Source organism: Hippoglossus hippoglossus, chromosome 22 (genome assembly GCF_009819705.1).
Source record: "Hippoglossus hippoglossus isolate fHipHip1 chromosome 22, fHipHip1.pri, whole genome shotgun sequence".
In the NCBI taxonomy this organism is placed as follows: Eukaryota; Metazoa; Chordata; class Actinopteri; order Pleuronectiformes; family Pleuronectidae; genus Hippoglossus; species Hippoglossus hippoglossus.
Window position 1 is genome coordinate 13,572,686 of NC_047172.1, and position 11,849 is coordinate 13,584,534.

The window sequence follows — 11,849 nt, forward strand, 5'->3', positions numbered from 1 at the left end:
CTAACCCCTCTGTTTCTCTGCTCTCCCCTGTCTCTGAGAGTCAGTTGCCCACCCTAAATCAGCAAGCTGCCGAGGATTGTGGGAACCCATGGAATCGCCGTGACCAGGGATGCAGGCAGGGAGCCACGGCAACGCTGGAATGTGGGGCGTCTGAGGAGATAAGAGTTGTGTGCCCAGCCAGGGAGCGGGGAGGGATGCAGCGAGAGAGGAGCGAGGGAGGGGGGGGAGGAGGAGGGATGAGGCAGAGTGTGGAGGGTGAGACGGAAACGGGGAGAGAGCAGCAAGTCTGTGAATGGGGGGGGGGGGACAGAAACACAACACCATAAACAGCCCAGAGAGCAAGACAGAGTGAGACGGAGGAAAAAAGAGGGGTGGGGGGGACTTAGGGGGGCACACACTGGAGATGGGAAGCCAGCCTTATTCCTCTTTGCATTTCATTTACATCCCTGGCCGTATCGACCAATCGGATTGGGAGCAAAGCCCAGGGCTTAGGAGGGGAATAAAAAGACAAAATGCCTTTGCTGCTCTCATCCCTCCCTGATAATACCCCTTCTGTTTTTCTTTTCTCTTTTTCTCCCGTCTATAAGTAGATACTGTCCGAAATGCCAGCGGAAAAGCGACACCTCCGCTTGCTGTGTATCTCAGATAGACTGAGCGGGAGCAGGGGCTGAAAAGACAGCTTTAGCAACTGGGCCTATCTCCTCTCCTCTCTCTGGCTGGATGGAAGCTTGGAGTGGAGGGAGGCGGAGGGCCGGGCTGTGTTGGTTAGTGTTTGGGAAGAGAATAGAGGGTGTGAGAGGCATGATATACTGAGCTGGCCACAGATTTTGCAGAATCTTGCACTCTGAAAAACTTTGCCTGCAGATCCCTCTCCTAAGCATGAGAAACCTGTTTCAAGGATGTTTACGAGGTGCCACCCATCTTTGTGGAGGTTGCCAGTTCCTCTCCACACGTATTTTTAGCTCGGGATTGTTGTTGGTGCACAAAGTTGCAGGTTTTATTTGAAACTGCAACTCTTCTTGTCGTCTGGTTGACTCCTAATTAAAAGTCCTTCTTTACCTGTATTAATCTTTTCACACATTTGAAACTATTGTTATTTTAGCTAAAATAAACATTTTCCTGTCAACGTGTATTGGGTAGAATTAGGCCCATTAGCACAGTCTGTGTTGACTTGACAACACGACGGACTCGTCTCAGGTTCTTGTTTACCGTCACTCTTGCTGTGCGTTACTCAGTGTGTGGTGGCCACTGTTTGTGTGTCTCCAGGTACAGTGTGTTTGCAGACTGAGTTTATTTGTACAGGTGTTTGCAGCAGCCTTCATTGAGTTCATGTTTGTATTTGGGAGGCTTCTCATCTATTGTGTCAAAATGTGTTCTTGCTGTTTGTAAGAGCCTTTCCTGTATTTAAGCGACCATTGTCACACATCCTTGTGTAGGCACAGCCAGACTATTGTGCTGCCACAGGACCCAGCGATGGCCTCGCTGCTGATATAGAGCTTATTGAAAGTGATTGTTGTTGCACAGACAAGCATTCATCTCAATTGGGGTCTGCGGCGCAGCATTCAGACCTTGAGAGGGCTCTTTACCAGCTCCCGCCAAATGCCTGTGAGAGATAAGGTCACCTTCGGACCCTGTGTGGGCACCCTCATCATTCACAGCATCTTCATCCTCCTTAGCCTGCACGACCTCACCCTTCGAAAACAAATCAAACAATGGAGGCAGATATGTGAGGGATTAGAGGTCAGAGGGTTGGGGAATGCGACATCTCCATTTCCAGGATCAATCTTCAAGCGCTCAGTAATCTCTGGCCCCCAGGCCTCGCGTACCCCTAGTGGTCTCTGGTTGAGGGCTGGCATTGCCAGGCTGGTAGGAGCTGGTTCTCCTTCTGGGTTAGAGGTGCTGATTGGAAAGTGGGGAGTGGGGGGGTTGTATCCTGATGGTGTGAGTGGAAAAGCAGAGGAATGAGTAACAATAGGCCCTCACTCTTATCACCTCTCTTTAATCCTCAACGATAAATGTGTAAATTCATGTGTATATCTGTTTACAACATATTAGTTAATGTACATGCTTCAATGTGTGTCTGTGTGTTTAGTATGTGCACAGTAAAGTTTGCTCTAATCTGTAAATTTGCGTATGTGAAATAACTTTGGAGTTCTTCAGAGCGAACTGAATATTATCCCCGAGTTTTGGTTGTTATCTTGTGTACACACATTTGTTTATTTGATACAGCCCCTCTCCACTATGGCACTTATGTATATCAAAGACAGCAGTGCAGAGCGTAATTGAAAATGGCTACCGTGGAGAAAGGTCTCTCTCTGCTTTGACTGCGGAGAGGCAGAAAAAGCCCCATTCTCCGCTCTCTTCTTAGATCTATTTAAATAATTGAGGAGTAAACTGACAAATTAGGCACCTTTATGGACGCCCCTGGGCTCTCTCTGGGGTCCTCGAGTTTCCCCCAATACAAGAGAGCGCTACCAGGCACAGGATAATATCTCTGTGTGCTTTGAGAGAGACGCAGGGAGGGGGGGGGGAGGATGGGAGGGTAGTGGGCCAGGAGGGGTTTCGCCAATCAAGCGGGCCACACTTCCTCCCCCAGGTTCTAATTTTGTGCCACATTAAAGAGCTCGGCCTCCATTTAGGACACAGAGAGGCATTTTCATAATTTGCCGGGTCTCTTGACTAGCTTGGGGTGCCTTTTTTTCCCTCTCACTCCTCCCTCCCTCTCTCTCTCTCTCTCTCTCTCTCTCTCTCGCGCGCTCCGTGTCTGAATGGAGGGCCTGGGGAGGAAGAGGGGGTAATTCATTCGCCTCCTTTCAACCAACCCGCTTCAGTTCTGCATAATGTTGCTGCTAGGTGTGTATGGCAGCTAATGTGTATCTCTTTAATAATTCTCCATTAGACCTGAATATGATGCCACGTTAAAGCCGGCACATGCTCATTGTCAGCTACAAGGAAAAAATGGTGTCATTCACGTTTTGTCGACTCATTAAGGATGATTCCCATGCCTGTGTTCAGCATCCTGTGAGGGGACTGTGACGGATGTAACCTATGACCACGCAGCCATAGAGCTGAGACTGATCAAATCTGTGATGCGGCATATTCACTGTACATAATCTAGATTTGAAGTAGTTTCATTTCTCCCTCCTGACACCATCCATTCATGCGGCGTGGCGTGTGTACGCATTGATTCATATGTGATTGGTCACATAATTCACAGTCTCAGGGGGCATTTCATCACTGACAGACGAGCTAATCTAAAATCCCCCAATTTACAAATGAAAATCCCACCATCCAATTGAGCTAATAGAGGGACTTGAATGGGATAATAAGATGTGGTGTAATACTGTGTAAAAAGCCTGTAATGTTGTGTTGGTGTAAGAGCCTGTGTGACTGGATGTTTGACTGTTTGCAGTGATTACAGGGGCCTGCGGGCCTGGCGGCGGCTCCGTGGCTGGGACAGGGAGCTTCTCCCTGGGCAAGGAGATACGCCTGTCTGCCCCCTTCTGCTGGAGCTACAGGGACCAGGGTGTCAGTAGGGGGAGTGCTCCCTGCGAGTTCTCTCTCTCTCTCTCTCTTCCTGTCTTTCCGCTCTCCGTCTCTCTCTCTCTCTCTCTCTCTCTCTCTCTCTCTCTCTCCCTCTCATCTCGCTGCGTCTGTACTATTGCAGTGCTTGCAGATGTGCACAAACAAGGGAGGATTAAAGCAAAACGAATCTAAACAGACAAATGGAATTAGAGTGATGGGTGTCGGTGGGCTGGTTCACAGTGATAAACATAATGATGCTCTGTGAGTGTGTGTGTGTGTGTTCCTGTGTCTAGGGGATTATCGGTGGTTAGGTGTGTGGTGTGTATGGCTGGGTGACTGCTTCTGGGTGTCTTTGTGTGTTTGCCTATCTGTCTATGTTTTTGTAATTATGTGTGTGTGTGTGTGTGTATTTACTCTACTTGTGTGTCTGATAAATGTGTTATTCCATATTGCCTCACAAAAACAAGCCTGCGCGCCCTCTGCATGCGTGTTGGTATGTTTCTGTGTTTCCCTGTTCGGGGGTCATACGTCCTCCTTGTCTTTCACAGTGTCTGTTTGTATTCGTGCACTGCAGCTACCTAAGCCTGTTACGGCTCCGCTGCACATAAAATCTCCTCGCTCACTACTGACACACACCTTGAAAGATGAGAAAATATTTGTGGAATAGGAAGGTCTCGCACACTCAATCATCAGTGGGCTGTGCAGTGTATGTGCAGATGTTGTGTTTTTCTTGTGCCAGGGGTCCGTGTGTCTGAGGTCAGGAGTGTGTGGGGTGCCAGCAGGGGGGCAGCGATCAACAGTCTGGGGCTCCCCTGCCGAGGGCCTCTGGGATTAGGGCTAAACCCTGCCCTGCCAGATGGGCACAACACATCCTCAGCACCTTTAGGACTCCACTCGCCCTGCCCCCCCTTCAGTGGAGTGGACCCAGGGTGATGCTCACTGGTACGACTCTCGACTTACACAGAAGTCAATAAAACACATCGTCACACTACATTCTATATGAGGTTTACACCACTATATTAGTATTGACATGTATTTAGCCATGTGAGTGAATGTATCATCAACCATCTCTTCTCAGGACCAAACCGAGCGACAGTGGCGGCAGGAGAGACGACGTGAGATGAGGTACTGCTCAAAGTGGCAGCTAGTGGACAAAATGGCCAGTCAGCAGGTTCAAGGGGGTCGGAAATGAAACTCGCAGGTTGTTTTGATGTGCAGAGCCACAGGCAACACTGAAATGATAAAGTGTGTGTGTGTTGTAGCTGTGTGCAGGTATGTGTGTGTGAGTGGGAACTGTAGATTGGTAGCTCAGGCATCAGCAGTGTGTTGATTGCTTCCTGCTTGACACAACTGGCACTAAATGTTCTGGAAATGTAGTTTTTTTTTCTTTATGTTTAATTCGTTGACTCCTAAAGGAAATTTGCCTTATTCAATGACACTCTGGGATTTTACTGCCTATAGGTCTGATAGTCACAATGTTGACCTGTTGTGGCCTGGTACTGTGTCAGTTTAGCCTCACTGTGATTTTCAATCTTTAAATAAAGTGGAAAAAACAGACCCGTTAGTCGTCCACTAAGAGACTAAGCTGCCTCTTATATGTAACTAGATTGGACAGAGCCCTTATGAAACCACATTTAAATTCACTAGATCCAGATTTTCATTTGGATCTGCACCAAATTGCACACACACATAAATATCAGTCTCTTAAACGTGCTTGAATTTTCAGCATAACGTGTCATGAATAAAGCGAAAATGTTAAAAAAAAATACTTTCTCACAATGCTGATCTGGATCTGCACCAACATTTAATATGTTCTTCTCTGACCTATACAAAATCCTTCCGCCAATTTTCATGATTATTCGTCTCATAGTTTTTGCGTATTCCTGATAACCAACAGACAAACAAACACAGATGAATCATGCAAACTAACACGACTTTAAGTCCCACACCTTAACAAATTAACAGAAAAGCTAAATTCAGTGGAACGCAGTGTCAACCTGACATTAGTCTCTGTGATACCGTCCCACCTGGATCCATTATTCATGAGCTCCCCAGCATGACTTAGGAAATTGTCTCTGTGTTACTTGAAAGCAGATTACATGAGACAAGTGTACAAACAAATAAAAGATTACAGGCTGTGAACATGTTTCAGTCTAATGCCCTTTCAACAAGCACTGCACAACACAATGATTTCCTCTCCCTGAGCTCAATTTGGATTTCCCCTCTGACGTGAAGGCCTGCTGGCCGGCGATGTCTTCCACCAAGTGCACAACCTCTGTAATGACAGTGTTCCACACGACTGGCCTGTCTCCTCTGCTGGTATTAGTTAGGCTTTGGAGTTCAAGTGACTACGGGGTTTAAACACATTTCTTTTTTTTTTTTTTAAAAGAGGGGAAGAAAGACTCGCTGTTGTTCTTGAAAAGCTGTGTTTATCCAGGATTAGAGACACCAACATGTTAATAATTGTTTCTCACAGAACTGCAAAGAAGCACTTTCCTGTAATCCCCTAATCAGGCATTACACCTCTGAGCGAAGCCACAACGCAGGCGCGTGGTGTGTGTGACGCAGCACGCCCACAATGTGTAATACACCCGCGTCTTCCTCCACACCACGCCCACTCTGTGTGAAAGCACCTGCTCTTTTCCGCAGCCACCACATCCCTCCACCAGCCAACACCATTTCTGATAATAACAGACTGTTTCCTGCATTGTGCATCTTCTGTTTGTAGTAGAATTTAGAAAAGTATGTCGATTTCTTTGTCAATTTCAGCATAATAACAGTTCAGGTTCAATCCTTTGACTTACACAACGGTGGAAAAAGTTGCTCATCAAGTTTGAATTAAAGGTTTGATAGATTACAAATTAAGATTTCCTTAATTCACCTTATGCTTCAGATGATGATTTATGGCCAATTTATTGTCCCTGTCAGATTAAAAGCCTTTTAAAATAGTGAGATGTTTTTCTGAAAAGTAATTTCTCCACCCTGCACGTGTGAGGAGGTGGCATGTATCGCCTCTGCGTGACGCAGCCAAGGTCACATAGTTTGCTAGTCGTCGGCCAGCATGTCAGCTGTCCTCTGTAGTACAGTGGCACGGGGGTCAGACGTAAGGCCACTGTACACGCTGAGATGATGACGGGTCTGAGGCCAGTGTTGATGAACACTTTGTCATCACACAGTCCCGAGGAATGTGAGGGCACATAACAGCCTGTGGACGTGGTAGTTGTTGTTGGGCTTTAAACCTTTTGGAGGTTTTTGATTTCACCTCATCTTTAAGGAGGATGTAGGGTGACGATGATCCACTTGGGATGTAGCAACGTGCACATGCTTGTTTGGTGATGTGTGTTGTCCTGTTTGTTCACTATTTGATTGTTTTAAAAACACCCCCACCCCCTGTGCAGCACTTCTTTCTTTTTCATTTTCACATCCATCCTCCATTTTTGTTTTGATTTTCTTTTTTCCCCCCCCGTGCCCATTGTCAAAGCTGAATGTTTGTTTGTCATTCCCCCCCAGTCTCTTACCCCCCCCCACCCGTCTCCTTGCGGGGCCTGGTTGAAGAGTGCGATGAGGGGATCGACGGGGATTAACCTGGGGAATTTAATTAGTGGAGCTGTTGTCCCTGCCCTTAACATTTCAATCTCGCTGAGCTGCCTGGTGCAGGGTGCCGGAGCTGGACCTGTGATGGCCAGCAGCTGGGGAGGGACGGGGGGGGAGAGGGAGGGAAGGCGGCGGCGGGGGGGGGGCGGGGGGATCAGGGGGTATCTAGGGTGCAGAAGCAAGACACGTGTTTGACAAACAGATTAGTCTAGCACTCTGGTGGAGTGTGTTCCTGGCTGAGAGAGGTGATGGAGCACAGAAAGGATGAAAAACATAAAGACCTAAACACAGAGAAGAAGGAACATCATTAATTATATATGTTAATTTAATAAAATCACGGTGACAAGCTTCGGCTGTGAGAGACCATATCTTGTTTTTCTTTTTTAAACGAGAGCTAAACTGGAGATTTTATTTCTTCAAAAGAACTGAGACTATTTAGTATCGAGGAAAAACACTGTTTATGTGTTGTTTTGGTTTTTGAATTTACATATATCCTGCGAAAACTGATTTTAAAGGACATTTGTAGCATCCGTTTGTTTTTTTAGGTCAAAAACACCATGAAAATTTTAATTACGTCTGAATATTATTCTAGTAGTATTCTGGGATCACTTTGACCATAAATGTTATTTGCAGATACAAGCTCGTCCAGTGTTGTTCGCCCAGTGGTGGTAAGCAGTAGAAGGGGGGGGGGGGGGGGGGGTAGCTATACTGAGCTTGGAGTAATAATCACTACTCAATCCGCTGCGACACTGTTGCATTGTAATCCTGATGCTAAACTCCCCCATTAACCCATCTGGGACCCTACAACAGCCACCCCCCCCCCACCCCCCACCCCCCACCCCCAACACAACACCCCCCCACCTGCCCTTCTCTCTACAAACACACAGTCAGAGCAACTGTGGCTGAATGTTAGATGTGGTGTCTGTCGTGTTTGTGTCGCCTGCTGGGGTTGGGTGAGGCGGGTGGTGGTGGGGGGGGGGGTTCACATCCAGCAAATTAAAAGACGCGCTTGTAGGAATGTGGCCAAGTCCCACAGGAGCGACACACGCCCGTCCCTCTCCCGAGCGCTGACCCGCTGGTCACCGGCGAATCCCCTTTTTGTATTCCGCGCACACGCCCGGCTCTGGGGAGCGGTTCCAGGAGCCTCCTGCGGGACCACTGATAATTTAAGTCAAACATTATGTCCCCTGCTTGTTTGACACCCATTTAAAGCCTTTCAATCACACGTGTTTGCTACAGTCCACTGCCTAGCCCCACAGTGCTATCCGTGTCACACCCTCTCAAAGACCTAATCAATTTTGTTTGATCAAGTTCCTCGCGTCAAAACAATTGATTTTCCTCCGACTCACCCTGGTGGACTGATAAGATCAGAACAGGTTTCATGACCTTTTAGATTTTCATTTTCTTTTTTAAGACACATTTCTATAAAAGCGGGCATGTGGACTGGACGCCCCTCCCCCCAGCAGGCCTCCCCTTTCCTCCGAGCATGCCCCTCCCTGTCCGGGGTCGGCCAGTGTCGGTGTGCCACTAATTAAGGACTCTTAAAGAGCCATGGAGCGGACTCATTATAATGAACTGTAGCATCCTTACTGTCCGTGGAGTGAGAGAAGAGGGGTGGGAGGGGTGGATCCAGTCTGAGGGTCTGCTGGTGACTCACACTTCAGTTGGAGTCCAGAAGGCCAGATTGTATTCTAGAGTGGTTACATTTTAGGTTTATATATATATTTTTTGCTATTATTATTATTTTATTTTTTGGAATAACCTTTCTAGGAATACTATTTATTAAGTGCTCGCAGGTTGTTCCAGTTGGCCGTGCCCCGCCTCACATGAAAAAAAAAAAAAAAAACCCTGCTCCAACTGTCCCCCCCTCGCTGCCATTTGTTTATTCCATTTTCATGGAAATGCAAAACAAAACAAATGGCCGTGTTTGTCTTTATGAAAGTAGGCCAAACAACTGCTGACAAACAAGAGGGGGAGTTGTAGGTCAGGGCGCCACAAGCCATGTGTAACCGTGCCTGTCGAGAGAGCATGACACGCTGCAGTAAGCCACAATAGACACAATAACATACAAACAGGCCTGCCAGAGTGATGTAACGTTGTCTAGACTAAACAAACCATACACATGCATTAATCACTTTTTTTTTGAGCAGACAAACAAGGAGTGGACAAAATTACAGGAACACAACATTATTATAAACATAAACATAACAGTTACGAAAGATTCATTAAATGCAGTTCAGGTTTATTTATGTTTAACGGAAAAGAGTTTCTAATATAAATGGAGCGATATAACAACAGAGATCCAAAGGCCCTTAAACTTTCTACAACATTCAAAAGGAAGATTCTTTTTAAGGATAACACTATTTGTTATCATACCCGGTGTGTTAGGAGAATAACATTAGGACCCTTGAGTGATCAAAGAGTTTACTATGGTATAAACACTCAGAAATCCACAAATGGTCCCTTTTTAAAACATTTGAAACTCCCCTTAAATTCAAGCAAGCTGCACCAAATTTCACACACTCATAGATGTCAGTTCTCTAAATGTGCCTGATTATTTTCATCAAGATCCGTGAATGATTATCTGGTAAATCGGTAAGAATGTAGATAAATGTCCCATCTCGCAATGTTTCAGAAGGTGCGGATCGAGATCCGCACCAAAATGTAATGGCTTCTTCCTTCACCCATACCACATCCCTCCACCAAGTTTTATAGAAGTCTGTTCAGTATTTTTGTGTATAGTCTTGCTTATAAACAAACAAAACCATACAAACCACCCAACAAACAGACAAGGGTGAAAACATAACCTCCCTGATGGAGGTGAAGAAGTTGCATCCTTGCCCATGTGACTAAAAACTGTGAATAGAAAGTAAGAAAACTTAAACTCCTTGGGATCATAGGTCTTAATAGGATGGTATGAAGTGTACTGTTAGAAAGAGCCGGTGGCCTTTTACATACAGTTCAGGACTTGTTTGGCAGCATTGAAATAATTATTTACAGGTCTTTGAAATACATATTTTGAGTAGAATGTTTTCTTCATATTTGTCAGCAGAGAGATTCTCTCTGTGGAAGAAGTTGTCAGATCTACTTTCTTTTTTAAACATCTCACTCCACTGTTGTCAGGGACCACCACCCACAGCTTCCTCATCCCCCCCGTCACAGTTTGAATCGTGTGTTGTGTTACTTAATTTTCCTCCGCCGACCCGGAGGTCAAGATCCACGCAGCCTGGACGGGCTCGACTTGACCTGACCTTGGTGACCTGAGCTGACCTAACCCCGGTGCCCCTGCTGTGTCAATGTGTTTTCTTTCCACTGGAGTTCATAAATCACACAGCAGCACAGTCACAACGAGGGGGCCGATGGGAGGCAGCTAATCATGGCTTGTTTGAACGGATCAATTTTATTGATCTGGGAAGCGATATATATACGTGAGGAAGAGCTGAACGAGAGGAGATGCAGTCAAAGGTTTTTGACCTTTTTCCCGACAAAGGTTGACTGTATCCTCATCTGCACGTTTAGAGCTCGGTTGTATTCACTTCTCTCTATGGACTTCTGAATGCAGTTTTATATTTTGTCGTCATTGACTGATGTGCACTATATTGTGTCCATTATAATGTGGTTGAATAGTGATTCTCATAAAGCAGCATTCTTGTATCTAAAATCTGTTAAAAACATTAATTGTACAATAAATGGGTCTAAGTAGTCCAGTATGAATTTAAATTAGCAGCAGAAGTTGACCTGTTACTAGTCAATGATGCGTTCACGTTTAGACCGCACTTAATTATAATAGATGCAATTGTTTTTAAGTACCACCCACCCCCCCCTCCCCGGCCTCTCTCTCACACACACACACACGCACACACTCGTCATTTTCTTTGTTTCATGCCCCTTCGTCTGGCATAATATCTCAGGTTAGACACACACTCACAACAGATGCCCCCTGACGCTCATTCACATAAAGCGGGCACGTGATCGGCGGCCCCGAGCCCACAGGCCTGCCAGCCTCATGGCATTGTGTCCCCCCTTGGGCAGGCAGCCGGCCTCCCTAAATACCCCTTTTGTCTTGGGTGGGATAACAAAGCAGTGGCCAAGCCGCTGGTGTGGCACGCGCACAGCCACTCATCCCCCTGGTCTGTGACCCAAACAGGTGGATACGAGAGGGAAGGGCTGGTAGCGGTGGGTGTATGGAGGGGGGGGGGGGAGTGGGATGGGTGTTAGGGTGTAGGAGTGGGCGCGAGGGTTGGTTGGGGGGGGGGGGGGGGCTGCATCTGTCCCCACACTCAACGACTCCCCGGGTCAGCCACTGCTCCATATGCTCTCAGGAGAGAGGGAGACTCGCATGCAGACACAGACTAACAGGTGGAGGGAGGAACGGGGGATTAGGAGAAGTAAAATTGATCAGATGATGGAGGATAGAGGGATTTTGAAACTGTCAAATTAGCTGTATAAGTTGAAGGAGAGAGATTTGACTATCCCTGGAAGATTTCACTTAACACGAGATTCTTAAACCCTTAAGCCATATTAAATGTTTGGCCATCGGCGGGAGCAGCAGGTCTCTTGCCTCGGCCTCGAGGCCATCGTGGTTCTCAGGCCCCGGAGCATCAACTCCTCAACAGGCAACTGTCGCTGTGTTTGTGTGTTCACGCGCCGGCTGCTCTGTTTTCAAACCAGAACCTCATCTGTGGGTTAACATGTGAGGGTCTCTAAAAAGACCTAGGACCAAGTTGGGT